Below are 20,229 nucleotides of genomic sequence, written 5' to 3'. Positions count from 1 at the left end.
AAGGCCCTCTTTTACAGTTCCTTTATATCGAAACTCAATCACCAGCTTAAACCTCCTATCGGAACTACTTACCTCCTCATAACCTTCATTATCCCTTTAAGCCACATATATATAACCTTTCCCTTTAATGCATTGGTTACATATGTTTTATCGCATGAAATACTCCATCGGCACTCTTTTCCTTTACAAACCATTTACAAAGGAAAAACATACGCAAACACATCTTTTTCCACCTCTGTACGGCTTTTGCACATTAGGCTACCTCTATCACTATCGGGCATCGCTCCCTTCGCGGGTCATACATACATACCTCATCACCCCTCCGATTATGATATGAGACTATCAAAATCGTTAATATATGTTTTAGCCTTAAAAAGGCTCGACAACACATCTATCGTAAATACATGGAATTACGTTGAAATCCCGCTCCGAACACATATAGCGGACTTCAAATTCTATGCACCCGCATAGATAATTATCGTCGGGTCCACTCCTCTGTATTAAGTCTTTTCGCCGCTTCGATCGCCCCGACCTCCGATCACTGATCGACGCATTATCGCTGTCGGCGTATCGGCATACCACTATATTCGCTAGCCCTTAACTCTTTCGACTACGATTTGCGATCAAATCGCAACCGTCGATCTGGTTCGCAATCTGACGGTTGTGATTAACTCGCACGATTGCATTTCGCTAAACATCAAGGCCAAACCCCTTCGGCTTCCATGCGCCAATCCGATATCCTTATGGACCCGATATGGATATAGGCCACTCTTTATAGGATTTCAAGTCCAGATTCTAAATCTGACTATGTTTTGCGCTCGTTTTTAGTGTAAGTCGATGTTTTCACTTGCGGGACTTAACCTATGTAATAGAATCCGCCGATGCAATATTTTGCTTTGATCCTCAACAACATCATCTAGATTGTTGATCTTCCAAATCCAACAGCTGTTGAGCACTGACATTTTACTCCTTCACTCCTCTTTTTTACTTAGTTTTTACGCTAAGTCTTTAGTTATTTTGTGGTTTTGCTCTTCTTCAAAGGTTTCAGCCTGTTGGACACAGATTGTCATTGATGTCAATATGGCAATATTCAAGGAAGGAGACAGAGCCAAAGAAGAGGAGCACACAGAGCCATCGGAGTGAAGAGGAGCAGAAGTAGTTGAGTGTTGTATGAAGTTGCTAGTGAACACTGGTGAAGGCTGCTGCAGCTATTGAATACTGTTGAAAAAGTTGGAGAAAAGTTGCTGAAACACCAATTTCTCCATTGCTAAAACACCAACCTTTTCCGCGACGAACACTGTTGAAACACTTGGAGAAAAGTTGCTGAAACACCAATTTCTCCATTGTTGAAACACCAACCTTTTCCGCGATAACATTATATTTGCAGCACATCAATCGAAGGTAAACATGAGGAAGCTAAAGGGAATCCAGAAGGTCGAGCGAGTGTTGAGGAAGCCGAAGCTCAAGCGAGTGAGGAGGAAGCCAAAGAGCCATTGAGTAAGCGGAAATGAATGGACAAAGGCATGAGAATGTATAAAACAATAAAAACAGAGAACTGTTTTTGCTGTTGGTGTGGTGAAGAACTAGAGTGTGAGGTAGTAGAAGTAGCAAAGGGTGTAGAGGTAGTAGAAGCAGCAGAGGCTGGAAAGCAGGAGTAAGACAATCTCAGCTGAATAGAGTGCAACAACATACCTGTTTATACCAAGGTTGGGTTGGAGCCCAAGAGGTTGGAGCCTCAGAACTGAACTGGACTGAAGTCATTGGGGGTAGGTGCTCCTAAGTGCAGAACCACTGCAAAACAGAGTTGGTGCTCTGGAGATTGGAGCCTCACAGAAGTCCAAGTTGGAGCTTGGCAACTATTCACAATCAGATTTATACTTATATTGTATTTATTTCATTGCATTGTCTTGAGTTTTAATAAAAGCATTAATTTCAGCTGTTGATTTCTGTGTTCTGTGTATACATACACATATCTATATATGTTGTTGGCAATCACTAGAACAATTAAATAAATAAATAAATAAATAATAAGAAACACTGATTCACCCCCTCAGTATTTCCAACAATTGGTATCAGAGCAGGCTTCTTCATACTAGCCTAACAACTTGAAGAAGGATCCGCAACCATGATGAGAAATCACGAAGCATTAGGAAGACCTCCTTTGTTCGATGGCACTAACTTTGGTTGCTGGAAGAAAAGAATGACCTACTACTTAATATCCCTTAGACTTGAAGTCTGGAATTTTGTTCAAAATGAATACAAAACGACTACCACTCTTCCAATGGACCAAGACAAGAGGAAAGCCTACATCGCAAATGCAAAGGCCATGAACTCCATCACTAGTGGAATCACTGATTCTGAGTTTACAAAAATCATGCACTGTACATTTGCCAAAGAAATGTGGGAGAAGATAGTTAGCCTGTACGATGGAGACTCAAAAGTAAAAAAGGCAAAGCTTCAAACTCACTGAAGACAATTTGAAAGTTTGAGGATGGAAGATGAAGAAGACATTGCAGCATACCTCCTCCGAGTAGCTGAAGTGGTAAATTCCCTGAAAGGATTGGACGAAAAAGTTGAAGAAAGTATCATTGTTCAAAAGGTATTAAGGTCTCTTCCAGACAGATTCAACTCCAAAATAAGCGCTATAGAAGAAGCAAAGGATCTAGATACCCTCAAAATGGATGAACTCCATGGAATTCTCACTGCCTATGAAATGAGGAAAGGTGGCCCAAGCTCCAAAGATGCAGCATTCAAGGCCTCAAAGTCAAAGAAGGGGAAAGAAAGGAATGACTGTAGTGATGAGTCAGATGTGGAATCTGAATTGGCTCAATTTGTACAAAAGTTGAAGAGAGGATCTAAGCTTAAAGGCAAGTATCCTCTTATCTGTTATAAATGTGGTAAAATAGGTCATTATGCAGCAAAATGTCCTCATAAACATGACAGTGATGATGAAGGAAATTCTAAAAGAATGGCACATAAAAGGAAAGGGTTCAATAAGAAAAACTTCTTCTCCAAGCAAGATGAGTTTGATGAGGATGATTTTATGGTCATCAAAAAGAAATCAGATGAGGAAAGTGATCATGATGAAAGCCAAGAAGCATTATTCATGGCACTCGCAGATGATGATGACTCAGGGCTGGAAGGAAATGTAGATCCACTGTTAATAAGCGCCATTGAAGAAAATGAGAAACTATGGAACAAAATCATTTCTCTCAAAGTGGAAAACGAGGAAATAAGAAGGAGAGAAGATCTCTTGGAAGCAAAGCTTAAAGAAAAAGAAGAGACTTGTGAAGAACGCGAGGCCGAAATAGTGTCTCTGAGAAAGGAGTTGGAGCAAATAAAAAAGGGCTGTAAAAGCTCTCAAATACTTGAGACTATTTTGAAAAATCAAAAACCTCTGTTGGAAATACTCAGAGGGGGGTGAATCAGTATTTCTTATTATTTATTTATTTATTTTTTAATTGTTCTAGTGATTGCCAACAACATATATAGATATGTGTATGTATACACAGAACACAGAAATCAACAGCTGAAATTAATGCTTTTATTAAAACTCAAGACAGTGCAATGAATAAATACAATATAAGTATAAATCTGATTGTGAATAGTTGCCAAGCTCCAACTTGGACTTCCATGAGGCTCCAACCTCTAGAGCACCAACTCTATTTTGCAGTGGTTCTGCACTTAGGAGCACCTACCTCCAATGAATTCAGTCCAGTTCAGTTCTGAGGCTCCAACCTCTTGGGCTCCAACCCAACCTTGGGATAAATAGGTATGTTGTTGCACTCTATTCAGCTGAGGTTGTCTTACTCCTGCTCTCCAGCCTCTGCTGCTTCTATTGCCTCTACTGTTATGAAACCAGCTCACAAAAAGATAGAAAAGAGAGATCCACGCCTTAGAATTCAGCCTCTTCGAGGGGGCAACCTCCTTTACATTACATAAATGAACAATTCTTGGATGATACAAATGACAAAACCTCCTTTCTATATATAGGAGTCTAAGGAGTCACAATATAATCCAGCCGACCTAACAATAATAATATAAAGCCACAAAAATAACAATAGAGGGATTCTATGGGGCACAGAAATAACAATATGGGGGTAATAGGGGCACAACAATATAAATAAAGGGTATAACTACAATAGTAATGGGGTAATCACTAGTATTATAGGGACCCAACATGCCCCTCTCCTTCAAAAAAGTGTTGTCCTCAACGCTTGAGTAGTTCTGGATACTTCTGCATAAAATTCTCATCCTCCCATGTGGAATCTTCAGCGGATAAGTTCTTCCACTTGATAAGATACTCTGAAATTGATCGATTTCGTAGCTGTCGAGTTCTTGTTTCTGTGACTGCTTCCGGTTCCAATATAATTTTTCCTTCCTCGTCAAGTTCTGGCAATATTGTTTGAACTGGGAGCTTGTCGCCTATAACCTTCTTTAAACATGAAACATGGAAAACTGGGTGCAATCGAGAAGCTGCAGGAAGCTCCAATTTGTATGCCATAGTACCAATCTTTTGCAACACCTTGTACGGACCATAATACTTTGGTGATAATTTATTATCCTTCTTAGCTTGCTTTAGGGACATTTGCTTATATGGTTGTAGCCGTAGGAATACCCAATCACCTACATCAAAACTTCTTTCACTGCGATGTTGATCTGCCTGTTGTTTCATTCTATTTTGTGCCAACACGAGGTTATCCTTTAAGAGTTGGAGGACTTGTTGTTGATGTTCGATGTGATGTTCCACTGCCTGAACCTTAGAATTTTCTCTTAAATATGATGTGATGGATGGTGGTTGATACCCATAAAGTGCCATAAATGGGGTCATTTTTGTTGCTGTATGGAAGGAAGTGTTATACCACCATTCAGCCAGAGGCAACCATTTGACCCATTGTGTCTGTTTATCAGATACAAAGCAACGAAGATATCCTTCCAAACATTTGTTTACTATCTCAGTTTGCCCATCAGATTGAGGATGATAAGATGAGCTATGAGCTAACTGAGTACCAAGACAAGAAAATAATTCTGTCCAAAAATTTCCAGTGAAAATGGGATCTCTGTCACTTACAATAATCTTTGGGTTTCCATGTAGCTTTTGAACTGTTTCCATAAATGCAGTAGAAACTGTACTGGCTTTAAATGGATGTGATAATGCACAAAAGTGTGCATACTTGGTAAGTCTGTCAACTACCACCATGATGACACTCTTTCCCTCAGACTTGGGTAAACCTGTGATAAAATCCATTGAAACCTCCTCCCAACGTTGGCTTGGAATGGATAAAGGTTGTAATAGACCCGGTGTCTTAATTGTTTCAACTTTATTTTGTTGGCAAACCAAACATTCCGCCACAAACTTTTGAATATCTGATTTAAGGCCATCCCAAAAAAATTCCTTCTTAACCCTGTGGTAAGTTTTTAAAAATCCTGAGTGCCCTCCTAAGGGAGAAGTGTGCAATTCCATAAGAATCTTTTGTTTTAGCTGGGAATTCTTACAGAGGTATAAGCGATCTTTGTACCATAACGAATCATTTTTCCAGCTAAATGTATCAGAAGTACTGGAATCTTGTTGTAGCTTTCGAATAAGTGCCCACACTTCTTCGTCATTCTTCCATTCCTCCCTTGCTTCGTTTATCCAATCTGGTTGGATAATAGAAATGGCACACAACAATGCTTCCACATCCTCATCCTTTCTTGAGAGTGCATCTGCCACCACATTTTGCTTCCCTTTTTTGTAGATGATTTCAAAGTCATAACCCAACATCTTTGTGACCCACTTTTGTTGCTCTTCAGAGGATAATCTTTGTTCTAAAAAGTATTTAAGGCTATCATGATCCGTTTTTACCTTGAAGTGTCTTCCCATTAGGTAGGGTCGCCATTTCTTAAGTGCATGGAGTATTGCCAACATTTCCTTCTCATAAATAGCTTTGCTTAAAAACTTTCCCTTGATTGGACGACTTTCAAAAGCAATGGGTCTTTCATCTTGCATTAGAACAACACCAATTCCATTTCCTGAAGCATCACATTCCACAATAAAGGTTTTTGTGAAGTCCGGTGTAGCTAAGACCGGTGCTTGGCACATTGCCTCTTTAAGATGTTCAAAGGCCTTTGTTGCTTCCGGAGTCCATGAAAATGAATCTTTCTTCAATAATGTTGTTAGAGGTGCTGCTATTCTCCCATAATTCTTAACAAACTTGCGATAATACCCTGTCAACCCAAGAAATCCTCGCAGATGCTTTATGGATGTGGGGATTTTCCATTCCTTAATGGCTTTAATTTTGCTAGGGTCTACCTTAACTCCTTCATGAGATACAATATGACCCAAATATTCCACCTCCTGGACTCCAAAGAAACATTTGGATCTTTTTGCATATAATTGTTTCTCCTCCAATAGTTGTAGCACCTTGTCAACATGTTCAACATGATCCTTCCAAGACTTGCTGTAGATTAGTATATCATCAAAAAATACTAACACAAATTTTCTAAGGAATGGTTTGAAAATTGAATTCATCAAACCTTGAAATGTTGAAGGTGCATTGGTAAGGCCAAAAGGCATGACCAAAAATTCATAATGACCCTCATGAGTTCTAAATGCCGTTTTCGGAATGTCTTCAATCTTCATTCTGATTTGATGATATCCCGAACGAAGATCCAACTTGGTGAAGTAAATTGATCCATGCAATTCATCCAGTAATTCATCAATGACAGGAATGGGGAACTTATCTTTAATAGTGAGCTTGTTGAGCTCCCTATAATCTGGACACATGCGCCATGATCCATCCTTCTTGTGCACCAATACTACTGGAGCTGAGAAAGAACTTTGACTCGGTTGAATTATACCAGCCTCTAGCATTTCTGCAACCATACGTTCAATTTCACTTTTTTGGACATATGGATATCTGTACGGCCTGATGTTTGGAGGAACACTTCCTGGAATCAGATGAATAGCATGATCATGATCACGCATAGGTGGGAGACCTTTGGGAGTCTCAAATACCTTGGAATGATTGTCCAGGACTTTTTGGAGATCTGGAGAAATAGATGATTCCAATGTGGAAACATCTAGCGAACATAATTGTGCAATTACACCTCTTTGCTCCTTTTTTAGAAGCTTTGTCATGCCATTAGAGCTGATTATCTTTCCTGGTTTCCCTGCAATACCCCTTAATTCAACTTCCTTTCCTTCCACAGAAAATTTCATGAAAAGTTCTTGAAAATTAAAAGCTATTGTACCCAAGGATTGTAGCCATTGGACTCCTAGTACAACATCAGCACCTCCCATTGGAATGGAAAGCATTGGGCTAGTCAATACATATTCTCCCATGGATAGCTTGATATTATGGCACTTTCCAGAACAATTTATTGTTCCTCCATTTGCAATCATCACTTGACACTCTGGTGCTGGATATAGGAAGCAATTCAATTCTTTTGCTACCCTACAATGAATAAAATTGTGGGTGCTTCCTGAATCAATCAACACTATTACCTTTTTCTTCTTGATTTGTCCTTCTATCTTGATGGTTTGAGGAGTGGTAATTCCCGCCAATGCATTACAAGATATGGTCGGATTTATTTGTTCTTCATCTAGGCTTTGTTCCTGGAATATATCCTCTTCTTTTGACCTTTCTTGCTCCTTTTCTTCTTCCTCTTCACAATCTATGTAGAATAATTTCTTCTCAGCACACTTATGACCCTTTGTGTATTTGCTATCACAATTGTAACAAAGCCCTTTTGCTCTTTTTTCTTCCAATTGTTGTGGTGTCAACCTTGTAGGTTGTGGAAGACTATGGGCAACAACACTTCCGTCTTTATAGTTGTGAATGGTATGCTTCCTAGTTGCCATAATTTTGCTTTCCATTTTTCTTGCTAACCTGAATGCCTTCTCTAATGAATCAGGTTCCCAAAGGCGCACATCATGTTGGATATTATCCTTTAAAGACCCTATGAACACATCAATCCTATGCTCCTCTGGAATATCTTTTACCCTTATGTTCAATTTTTGGAACTCCTCAATGTGCTCCATTATTGAACCCTTTTGTTTGAGACTTATCAATTGGCTAAAAAAAGTGTTGCTTTTTGTATCCTCATAATGTGCTATCAATTCTTCCGTAAAAATTGCCCAAGTGATAAATTGTTTACGAGAACAAAGCCATTGATACCATACAAACTGATTTGGTTCCAAATATAAAGTTGCCATACGTACCTTTTGTGTGTTTTGCACATTATTGAGATCGAAGAATTGCTCCATCTGTAATATCCATGTGGCGGGATCCTTGCCATCAAACTTCCTCATATCGATTTTTGGAACATGGTGAGTCTTCGATCCAACATTAGAGTCTATGGAATCATGATTAACATTTCTTTTGTTCTCATCATGAGTTTCCTTTACTACCTTTTCACCATTAGTGACCCTTTCTTGTAGCAACTTCTTCAATTCTTCCATCGAATCCTCCATCTTAGCTTCCATGCCCTTTATCTTAGATTCCACGCCATTTATCTTAGATTCCACACCACTTATCTTAGCTTCTGTTAGCTTTTGTGAGCGTGACATTTGTTGCACTTGTTCTTGTAATTTTGATATATCATGTAGCATTTCTTCCTCTTCTTCATGAGTCATGCTAGAGCTTTCAGGTTCCTTACTAGGTGTTTGCATTTTCTTTCCTCGGGGCATCAGTTACCGATAATAATGCTTTACTATGCCCTTTGAATTCCTTCAAACCAAGCTTATGCAAAAATTTAAAAAAAAAACTACACACATTTTTTTTTCTTTGTAGAAGCCTGATATTGAATCTGATGTATCTCTGTAATTTCGAATCATCCAGTTTTAAAATTGTGATCTGTAGTAGCCTTCTATGTCCTCTTTCCAATGCCACTAGTCTGATCCAAATTGGATTCTCCAAGAAAGAGTTATGCACAATCTCCCACAGTGACCTGATTATAGACTAGTTCAGTAGAGCGAACTTGTATGAAGTGCCACGTGTCACTGTTTCAACCTTTGACTCTGAAAAATATATAAAAGAAAACTACAGTCCGTCCTCTTTCTGTAACTTCTTACGAAATTTCAATCCGATGCGCAGAAAGAAAGTTATGACGATTTTCCCCAGGTCACTTGTTTTGAATGTAATTCAGGAGTCTGCAAAAAGACCAACTTCCTCAGATCATATCTCCGAAAATATCGCGCGAAAAGTTCTGAAATTCGGACCCAAGGTTCAGCACGATTTCTTCTCAAATGGGTTTTTTTTGCGACTTCTGAAACGTCACAGAAAAAAAGTTATAGCGAAAATTCCACGATGACCTGTTTGGAGCAGCGAAACCCTAGAATCCAAAGCTCTGATACCAAATGTTATGAAACCAGCTCACAAAAAGATAAAAAAGAGAGATCCACGCCTTAGAATTCAGCCTCTTCGAGGGGGAAACCTCCTTTACATTACATAAATGAACAATTCTTGGATGATACAAATGACAAAACCTCCTTTCTATATATAGGAGTCTAAGGAGTCACAATATAATCCAGCCGACCTAACAATAATAATATAAAGCCACAAAAATAACAATAGAGGGAATCTATGGGGCACAGAAATAACAATATGGGGGTAATAGGGGCACAACAATATAAATAAGGGGTATAACTACAATAGTAATGGGGTAATTACTAGTATTATAGGGACCCAACATCTACACCCTCAGCTGCTTCTACTACCTCACACTCTGGTTCTTCACCACACCAACAACAACAACAGTTCTCTGTTTTTACTGTTTTATACATTCTCATGCCTTTGTCCATTCATTTCCGCTTACCTAATGGCTCTTTGGCTTCCTCCTCGCTCGCTTGAGCTTCGGCTTCCTCAACACTCGCTCGACCTTCTGGCTTCCCTCCTCCATTCGCTTTGGCTTCCTCATGTTTACCTTCGATTGATGTGCTGAAAATATAATGTTGTCGCGGAAAAGGTTGGTGTTTCAGCAACGGAGAAATTGGGGTTTCAGCGATGGAGAAATTGGTGTTTCAACAACTTTTCTCCAAGTGTTTCAACAGTGTTCGTCGCGGAAAAGGTTGGTGTTTCAGCAATGGAGAAAATGGTGTTTCAGCAATGGAGGTGTTTCAACAATGGAGAAATTGGTGTTTCAGCAACTTTTCTCCAACTTTTTCAACAATATTCAATAGCTGCAGCAGCCTTCACCAGCGTTCACCAACAACTTCATACAATGCTTAACTACCTCTGCTCCTCTTGGCTCCGATGGCTATGTGTGCTCCTCTTCTTTGGCTCTGTCTCTTTCCTTGAATATTGCCATATTGACATCAATGACAATCTGTGTCCAACAATCTCCCCCTTTGTTATTGATGGCAATATTCTTCTGCTCTCTCCCCCTTTGACATCAATGGCAAAGGAATGCATATAGACTCCCCCTGTCAACCTGCTCCCCCTGTCCTGCTACATCTTTATGAATGAACTTGAGTGATGATAAAGAAATAACCCCGATATTTTGACGCAGATGTTCAAATGCTTCTCGAGGAAGAGGTTTTGTGAAAATATCATCTATCTGCTCCTTAGTACTGATATATTCCAGGACAATGTTTTGTTCAGCTACTTTCTCACGGAGGAAATGATACTTGATTGGTATGTGTTTGGTTCTTGAGTGCATCACTAGATTTTTGCTGAGACTGATAGCACTTGTGTTGTCACAATAGACGGTAATTGGTTGATCTGTACATATGTCGAGATCTTTTAAAGCTTCCTTCATCCATAGTATCTGAGTACAAGAGTTTGCTACAATAATATACTCGGCTTCGGCTGTGGATAATGATATGGATGACTATTTTTTGCTGAGCCAGGATACCAAACAGTCTCCTAGGAAGAATGCATTTCCACTAGTACTTTTCTGATCATCTATACTTTGAGCCTAATCAACATCAGTGTATGCAATTACAGTCAGTGTTGAGTTCTTTGGGTACCAAAGACCGAAATCAGAAGTTCCCTTCAGATATCTGAGAATTCCTTTTACAGCTAATAAATGGGATTGTTTGGGAGCAGATTGAAATCTTCCCACCATTCCCACTGCTTGCATTATGTTTGGTCATGTAGCTGTTAAGTATAGAAGGGATCCGATCATTGACCTATAATGAGTTGCATCCACTAGAGGGGAGCCATCATCTTTGCTTAGTTTGCAGTTTGTGGTCATAGGTGTGCTCATGGGTGCACAGTCCTCCAGCATGTCTTTTAGATATTTGGTTTGAGATATACACAATCCTACTATGGTTTGAGATATTTGAAGTCCAAGGAAGTGGGACAACTCTCCTATTATTGACATCTCAAACTCTTTTGACATGTTTTGAGAAAATTCATGCCTCATTTCATCATTATTACTAGCAAAAATCAAATCATCGACATAAACAAGAGCAGCTAGTAACTTACCTTGATCTGTCTTTATGTATAGATTACTTCCAGCCACTCCCTTTTTGAAGCCTTGTTGTTGTAGGTATTGATCCAATCTTGCATACCAAGCTCTAGGAGCTTGTTTCGATCCATATAAAGCCTTTTTCAACTTACAGACTAGGTCCTTTCCTGCTGTCAGATCAAAACCTTCTGGCTGCACCATGTAGACTTCCTCTTTGAGTTCCCCATTTAGAAACGCTAATTTCACGTCCATTTGATAGATTTTGAATCCTTTTGAGCAAGCAAATGATAAGAACATCCTAATAGCTTCCATACGGGCCATTGGTGCAAATGTCTCTTCACAGTCAATTCCTTCAATTTGTGAATAGCCTTTGTAGACAAGTCTTGCTTTGTTTTTGATAACCTGTCCTTCCTCATTCATTTTATTTTTGAACACCCATTTGGTTCCTATTATGTTTTTGTCCTTTGGATGAGGTACCAGCGCCCATGTCTTGTTCTTCTCAATTTGGGACATTTCTTCTTCCATGGCTTTAACCCAATGAGGATCCTTACCTCCTTCTGCAAATGTTTCTGGTTCTATCATAGATAGGAGGGCAATGACTTTTCTCTTGGGTGAGGTTGTTATCCTTCTTCAGGTCTGCACACCTTCATCTCTATCACCAATGATTTGTTCTTCTGGATGATATCTTTCGACATACTTCATCTTTGAAGGGGTATGAGGTGGTTCTCTTTTCTCTTCTTCTTCCTCATCTATCTCTTCTTCTTTAGGTTCTTCTTCTTCAATGAGAAAGTCATCTTCATGTTCTTCAATTTCCTTTACTGGAAGTTCTTCATCAACCTTTACATCAATGCTTTCCACTATTTTCTTCAGTCGATAATTGTAGCACTTGTAAGCCTTGCTCCGTGTAGAGTATCCAAGAAATATCCCTTCATCAACCTAAGAATCAAACTTTCTTGGTGAACCATCATTTATTTTTATGAAGCACTTGCTTCCAAAAATCTTGAAATACTTCACCAAAGCAGGTCTTTCGTTCCATAGCTCATAAGGAGTTTTTTCACAATTTGGTCTTAGTTGAGTTCGATTCAGTGTATAGATAGCTGTCCCTACTGCTTCTCTCCAGAATCTAGGTTGTAAGTCTGCTGCTAATAGCATAGTTCTTGCCATTTCTTGGACTGTTCGGTTTCTTCTTTCAACTACCCCATTTTGCTAAGGTGTTCTGGCAGCCAAGAATTCTCTTTTAATTCCATGAATGTTACAGAACTCACTAAACTCGTTTGATGTGAATTCTCCTCCCCTGTTTGTTCTGAGGCACTTAATTTTTGAATCTTTTTCATTTTCTACAAGGGCTTTTAGATTCTTAAAACACTCAAAAGTTTCAGATTTATACTTTATGAAATATATCCACATCATTCTAGTATAATCATCAACAAATAACACAAAGTACCTTTCTCCTTGGAGTGTTTGATTTCTAGTTGCCCCACACACATCAGCATGGATGATCTCCAAGGGCTTCGATGTACAGTGTTCCTTTGTCTTGTGGCTGGTTCTGGTCTGCTTTCCATGTTGACAAGGACCACATACTCCTTGATTTGGTTTGAATAGCTTTGGGATGTCTCGTACAGCTTTGATCTTGCTGATATTGATCAGATTTTCAAAGCTTGTATGTCCAAGTCGCTTGTGCCACAACCAACTCTCATCTGTCTGACTCACGTAGCATTTATTTTCTTGAATCTTGTTCAGTATGTAAATGTTGTCTGGTGTTCTCACCCCTTTTGCCACAAGTTTCCCTGAGGCAGAGTTCCTTATTTCACAGTCTTTGGTGCTGAAAACAACCTTATGTCCTTGATCACAGATTTGGCTGACACTCAGGAGGTTGTGTTTGAGTCCGTCAACTAGCAGAGCATCTTGAGCTTTTCCTTTTCCATTGATCAGAGTAACTGTTCCTTTTCCTGCAATTCTGCCTGATCCGCTTCCAAAGGACACATTCCCTTCCTTTTTGCTCAGTGAGACAAACTTCCTTCTGTCTCTTGTCATGTGTCTGGAGCACCCACTATCTACAAACCACTGGTTTTCATTATTTTGAGCATATAGAGCCAGGCCGCATTTGTCCATGCTGGAGTTCTTGCTACTCGTCTTTCTTCCTTTGAGTGGGCAGTCTTGTTCATAGTGTCCATTATTGTAGCAGAAAGAGCAAATCAGATCAAATTTGGTCAAGGGATCAAATGGATTGAACGTTTTGATTTGTCCCTGCCTTTTGGGGGCATATGAGTTGATTATTCGGTCCTTTAGATTTGTCTTTTCACTTCTGCGAGCCATACAATGTCTGGCTTGATGACCGAAGTTTTTACAGTGAAAGCAGTGTCCAAGAAAGATGGTTTTGTACTTGTTGAAGCAACCACGATTTGAGTCGATTTCCATCCTGGGAATTACTCCTCCCTCGTTCTTCGGATTTGCGATGGGCCCTTGGTGGAGTACAATTTTGTATTTGCTGTAGTGTCCATGATTCGACTCCACATTCTTCTTTGGAGTAATTCTCTCTTCATTCTTGGGGTCTGGGATGCACTTTTGATAACATATTTTTTCATCTTTTGGATTGCAGGAAAGTGCATCGACATAGCTTTTCACACAATTCTTAGTGCTTGAGGATTCTCCTTTGAAACCTATTCCAGACTTGTCATGTTGAGGTTGTTGGGATCACGATTGTCGTTACACCAAAACCCGCAGGTGTTAGTAAATGGACGCATCGCCAGAGTTAACAGATCCTCGAGAAGCGATTAGTCCATGTCACGAAACACACAGGGAGCGCTGGATTATCCAATGCCCAACAATCTCCCCCTAGCGTGAGCCAGGCGTGATTCGAACTCGAGACCTTTGGCTCTGATACCACTTGTTGGGATCACGATTGCCGTTACACCAAAACCCGCAGGTGTTAGTAAACGGACGCATCGCCAGAGTTAACAGATCCTCGAGAGGCGGCTAGTCCATGTCACAAAACACACGGGGAGCGCTGGATTATCCAATGCCCAACACGGCCTTTCTGTTGTTTTACTGCGCGATTCCTCCTGAGCTTGGATTTAATCCCTCTAATGGATCCAACGACCCATTATGGTCCTCTGAATCGATCTTCTCTTGCGTAGTTCTTCAGAACTCCGCCTTCTGCCTCCGCTGATCAGCTACATCTAAGCTTTACTCTTCTATGAAATCTCACTTCGCTATTTCACCCCAGAGCTTCCCTCTGTTTCCTCAATTGGATTCAAGGATTCATTCATGATTCCTCTGAATCATTCTGTTCCTCTGCATCCTTCAGAATTCTGCCTGCAACCTGCTACAGAGCCTATGAATTCACAAGTAATTCATTCATGAAATACTCTTCAACACACTGACACAGTCAGGAATAAACATTTATATATATAAATATAAACAATCAATTACATATCCGAGACTCTGTGTCTCGCACAGGCCTGTTCTTCAATATCGTGGCCTCTCCTTGTACTCTGCCTGTAGGCTTACATTTATGCCAGAAAGTTTTGTTGAATTGATCTTGGTTTGACTCCTAGATCTACTGAACTGACTCCTAAATCCTCTATCCTCTACGTCCACTTCTAATCTCCATTTAATTCCTAAGAGCTCTCCTTAGTTCCTCGAATCATGGAACTGCTTAAAGAGTCCTAATTGACTTTAGACTCTTTTGTCATTATTTCCCACTCATGTTCTCATTTATTTGAGAGCATTTACAACTTCCTCTCATTATCTAATTAATTTCTAATATATGCACTCAAAAGCCTAATATTACATTAATTTATCACTTAGGAATCCAACTTCCTAAAATACATGACCCCCTATGTCTACTTAATTACAATGTTTTTCTCTTGCGTTGAATGCTCCTGCATCATATATTTGCACCCGTTGCTCGCTACACCACCATCCTTTCGTTTATAGCCCTTGCTACCTTGCAAGGATGGAATCTACACCAGATGAATGTTAAGACTATCTTATTTCATGGTTCACTTAAGGAGGAAGTCTATGTGGAACAACCTGAGGGGTTTGAAGTTCAATATCGTCAGACACATGTATGCAGGTTGAAGAAAGCCCACTATGGGTTGAAGCAAGTACCCCAGGCTTGGTATGAGAGGATCGATAGATATCTAATGAAGCTGAGATTTACAAGAAGTGAAGCTGGTCCGAACCTTTACTTTAAGGTTGAGAATGATAGAACTCTCATCTTGGTGCTCTATGTGGACGATCTCTTTCTGACAGGTGCATACCCTCTTATTCATCAATGTAAGAGAGAGTTGTCTTTTGAATTTGATATGAAGGACTTTGGACTGATGCATTACTTCCTAGGGTTGGAGGTCTATCGAAAGCTAGGGGAGATTTTCCTTTCTCAAGGAAAATATGTTGTGAAGCTACTTGAAAGATTCGAGATGGTGGACTACAAGTCTGTGACTACTCCAATGGAACTTAACTTCAAGAAGTTATGTGAAAGTGCTACGTGGCCCGATTTAGGAAATCCTTCTGAGTATCATCAACTCATAGGGGCCCCGATGTTCTTGGTGAACTCTTGTTCGGACATATGTTTTGCAGTGAACATATTGAGTCAGTTTACGGTCGAGCCTCATCAAATACATTGGATTGCTGCCAAGAATCTCTTGAGATATCTCTGGGGCACAATCACTTATGGACTAAGATACACCGCTGGGAATGTGAAGCTCCATCGTTACTCTGATGCAGACTAGGCTGGTAGTGTGGTGGATCGCAAAACCACATCAGGATGTTACTTCTCTCTAGGTTCTGCTTCAATATCATGGATGAGTAGGAAATAGAAGTCAGTTGCTTTAAGCACCGCTGAGGCTATATACATTGCTGCTAGTTTGGCCTCCTGTGAAGCTATCTGGTTGAGGAAGCTATTTAGTGAGCTGTTTGGACATGTGTTGGATACCGCCGTGATCTTCCGTGACAACCAGAGTGGGATTCGTCTTTTTGAGAATCCTGTGTTTCATGATCGCTTCAAGCATATTGATATCAGGTACCACTTTATCCGGGATATGGTACAATGGGGAGCAATAAGGCTCCATCATATTGGGACTGATGAGAAGGTCGCCGATATTCTTACGAAGCCCCTCGGGAAGGTCAAATTCTTAACCTTCCGTGAATGACTTGGAGTCGTGGAGAGACCCTCTTATGAGGGTCCTGTATGAGATGGATAGTGAGCTATGGGAGCTCCAGGGTGCTTGGGGTATTTCTTGGAGCGGTGAGCAACAATAGGGTGACTCACCCTCCCCTAGTGGTGCGCTGGGTACAAGGTAAATGGTTGACCTTCCCCTATGATACCCCATGGTGGCATATGCATAGTCTGAGTGGTTCACCCCCCCATGCCATATGAGCAGGATGAATGGTTCACCTTCTCCTACCGACACATCCTACCCATGCAGTCTGGGACTCATGGGAAGTACCTCTCATCTAGCCAATGAGTAGGGAAATGAGGATAGGGACCATAGTACTACCGATGGACGCATTGTGTACTACCGTACTCCCTATGCTAGGATGTTGATATTGCTCTGGGATCAATGGAAATTGACTACGGGTCAGTTAAGAGTGGTATGACACACTCTCTATTGTTGGAGACTGACTTCGGGTCAGTGGAGAATGGTATGATACATTCTTGATCATTTCTTCTTTCTTCATGGTTTAGCAGAGCAGTGCAGTGACAGGGATGGTACAGATTGTTAGAAAATTTAACAGGTGATATTCTCCCTAGTTGAGAGGGAGTGTTAAATTTGGCAACTAGGGCCAAACATCACATTGGACAACTCTTATGAGGCAACTGATATTTTTCTTGGATTCCTCTTTCTGAGAGTTGTAGGATTGATCTAAAGATCATCCCATTATGACATGTACAAATGAAGTTATGAATTTATTTTGATTATGGACAAATTGTCAAGGTCAGCCAGCCATCAAATTAGCCTCCTCCAGCCCAAATTTGACCGAAATTTTAGGAGGCTGACTTTGGCCAGTGTTGACCCTGTTTGACTTCAGTTTTGTGAGGGAGAATTCTGTTTGGGCAAGTTGTTGTTCTAGGCACAAAAACCAAGGCTGTTGGACCCTTGCATTGACCAAGATTGACTGCCCTAATTTAGGTTGTTGCCTTGACATTTGTTGACCAGATTTCACTAGTTATTTTCAGGTTGTTTTGGGTTGCATTATCTTGTTGTTGGAGGCTGAGTTGACCAAGGTTGACCGAGCTGTTTTGGATGTCATTTTCAGCCTTGTGTACCAGCGTTGACTTTCTGGTTAGGGCTTTCTGTTTCTGCTGTTTTGACTGATCAGTTTGGGCAAGTGAATATTGTAAATTGTACTCTCTCTATGCTGAACTTTTGAAGAATTATAAGAAGAATTGATTAAGGGTTTCCCCACATTGGGGTTTGTCCCTAGCTGGTGCCATATCTTGTGTCCTCTTGTGTTGGCTTGTCTTCTACTGTTATTGTTTATGTTCTATCTGCATTTTACTATCATGATGATGTGATTGCTATACATGATATGATATTGGGCTAATAAAGAAAAATGAAGTAAAATTGCTCTAAGCATAGAACATACCATTGTTATCCTAAAATTAACAAGAGGAGATTGGTGTCTCTTATAGGTTGGTGCCTACAAAGAAGCAAAGGGGATTGGCGACATGTAGGTTGGTGCTTATAAAACAACAAATGGGATTGGTGTCTCTTGTAGGTTGATGCCTACAAGCTCTTTCATATAAAGAAGTTTTGTGGTTTTATCCCACAAGGGTTTCCACACATATCTTGTGTTACTTGTTCATGTTATGAGATTGATGTTTTATGATGTTTGAATGTTTAAATAAGTAAAAGTTTTCACTATACTAATTCACCTCCCTTCTCAGTATAATTTTGTTGGTATCATAATGGGTTCCTTCAAAAGCAATCTAACCACTAGTAGGTAAATCTTAAAGGGAGAAATGGCTAGCAAGGATTGCTCATTCTCAAACAAAGCCCCGCACTTTGATGGAACAAATTATGCTTTCTTAAAGATAAGGATGAGGGCATATCTAATGTCTTTTGGTGTTGATGCATGGTATTCTATGGTAGATGACTATAAAGTTCTAGCAATTCCTCCAACATACGTGGATGAGAAAAAGGATTTTGTAAATAATGCCAAAGCAATGAATGTCATTCTAAGTGGTCTTGTTGATTCAAAATTTTTCAAGGTAATGAAGTGTAACTCTGCTAAAGAAATTTGGAACAAGCTTTAACGCTTTTATGAAGGAGATAAAAGGTAAAGAGGGTTAAGCTTCAAACATACAAAATACAATTTGAAAGTTCCAGAGGCAGTGCGAGTAGGGCATGCACAAGAATTGCACAGGGGCATTTCTTGTAGCCTAGATTGATCTAGTTTTGGGAGTCAAATTAGTTGTGGAGAGACAATTTGTCCCACAAATATTTTGGCTATATTATCTCTGGAGGATTGCCAGTAAGGCATCCAGATTATTGTACTTGGATTTTACTGCTGCATAATAATAAAATAAACCCTCATCTGTTGCACTGGTTTTCCCTTCGGGGGTTTTCCGAGGATTATTAGTCTAAAAATATTTGTCTATTTTATTGTGTGTGCATCTATTTTCTAAGTTCCAACATTTTATTTAGCTTCCGTAGAATTTATTTGTGAAGAATTGCAGTGTGATTTATTCGGTATTAATCATAAAATTAATAAATCGCTAACTAGTTAGAAGAGTAAATTCCAGTTTCACATAACCTTATACATAATGGATAGTATTTTCAGCATCTGCATTCAAAATTAAGCAAAATGATATGTCCCTCATTCTCCTATGTCTACATTCCACTATTCTAAACACTATCCTTGTAATATCTCCAAAAAACTCCTAATACTAAGATGAAATTACAAAACATAGATTAGCAAGAGAAACTACTTGTCAAGGTCCACCCCAAGGTCAGGGATTTCATCAGTTCCATGAGTTGCAAGCCCAACTTGATAAGACACAGACTCTGCTCCAGACATCCTCGGTTGCAGCTTCGAGGGCAATTCCTGCTGAACACCAAAGTTGCTAGCTTCCTCGTTGGTTTACTCCATTGAGTCCAAGTCAGATAAAATGGCCAAATTTCCCATATTGGCATTCAACAATTCAATCGTCAGTTGTGACCTTACCATTTTAGCTTCCAACAAATTAAGATTCTCATTGAGCAGAGAAAATGCGCTCTTGATTTAGTCAATTGCTTTACCCCCTGCCTGGATATCAAACTAATGACATAATCCATGGAGGTTGAGAGTTAAGCTAAGAAGAAATTACCATTCTCGCTTTCAACATTGTGCAAATTCTCCATTAGAAACACCACAACACTATCTCTAAAATCACCCAAACGATATGAGAATGAGTTGAACCACTCTACTACATCAAAATCATGTTGTCTCCTCTTATACCCAAGCTTTGTTGCCCTCTCCAATTTGAATGTCCTTCCAGTGCCTTCAATGTCGTTGTGCTTCCGAGGCAAGTGCCAAATATTGAAATCTTCAACCATGATTTCCTTCCTGCAGCTGATACTAGGATCCATTAATGTTATCGAGCTCGAACGTGTTTCCTGTACATGAAATGTGGAGCTACTAATTCCTTGCCTTCGCTCAAATTTATTATCCTTCGGAGCCAACATACATCTATCCACTAATAAATTGTGGAATATGCGGATATTCTAGAAGATAGCACAAAACTCAATCCTTGCAATTGAAACAAGTCACCAGAACAATAGGGTATTAAAGGAATGTAATGATGTGCCTATTGTTGCACTGACAAAGGGACATGGGACGTCCCTT

Source organism: Pinus tabuliformis, chromosome X (genome assembly GCF_031772625.1).
Source record: "Pinus tabuliformis cultivar Carrire ecotype Pingquan chromosome X, CPIR1, whole genome shotgun sequence".
NCBI classification, from domain to species: Eukaryota; Viridiplantae; Streptophyta; class Pinopsida; order Pinales; family Pinaceae; genus Pinus; species Pinus tabuliformis.
Note: the sequence above shows the minus strand (reverse complement) of the source record.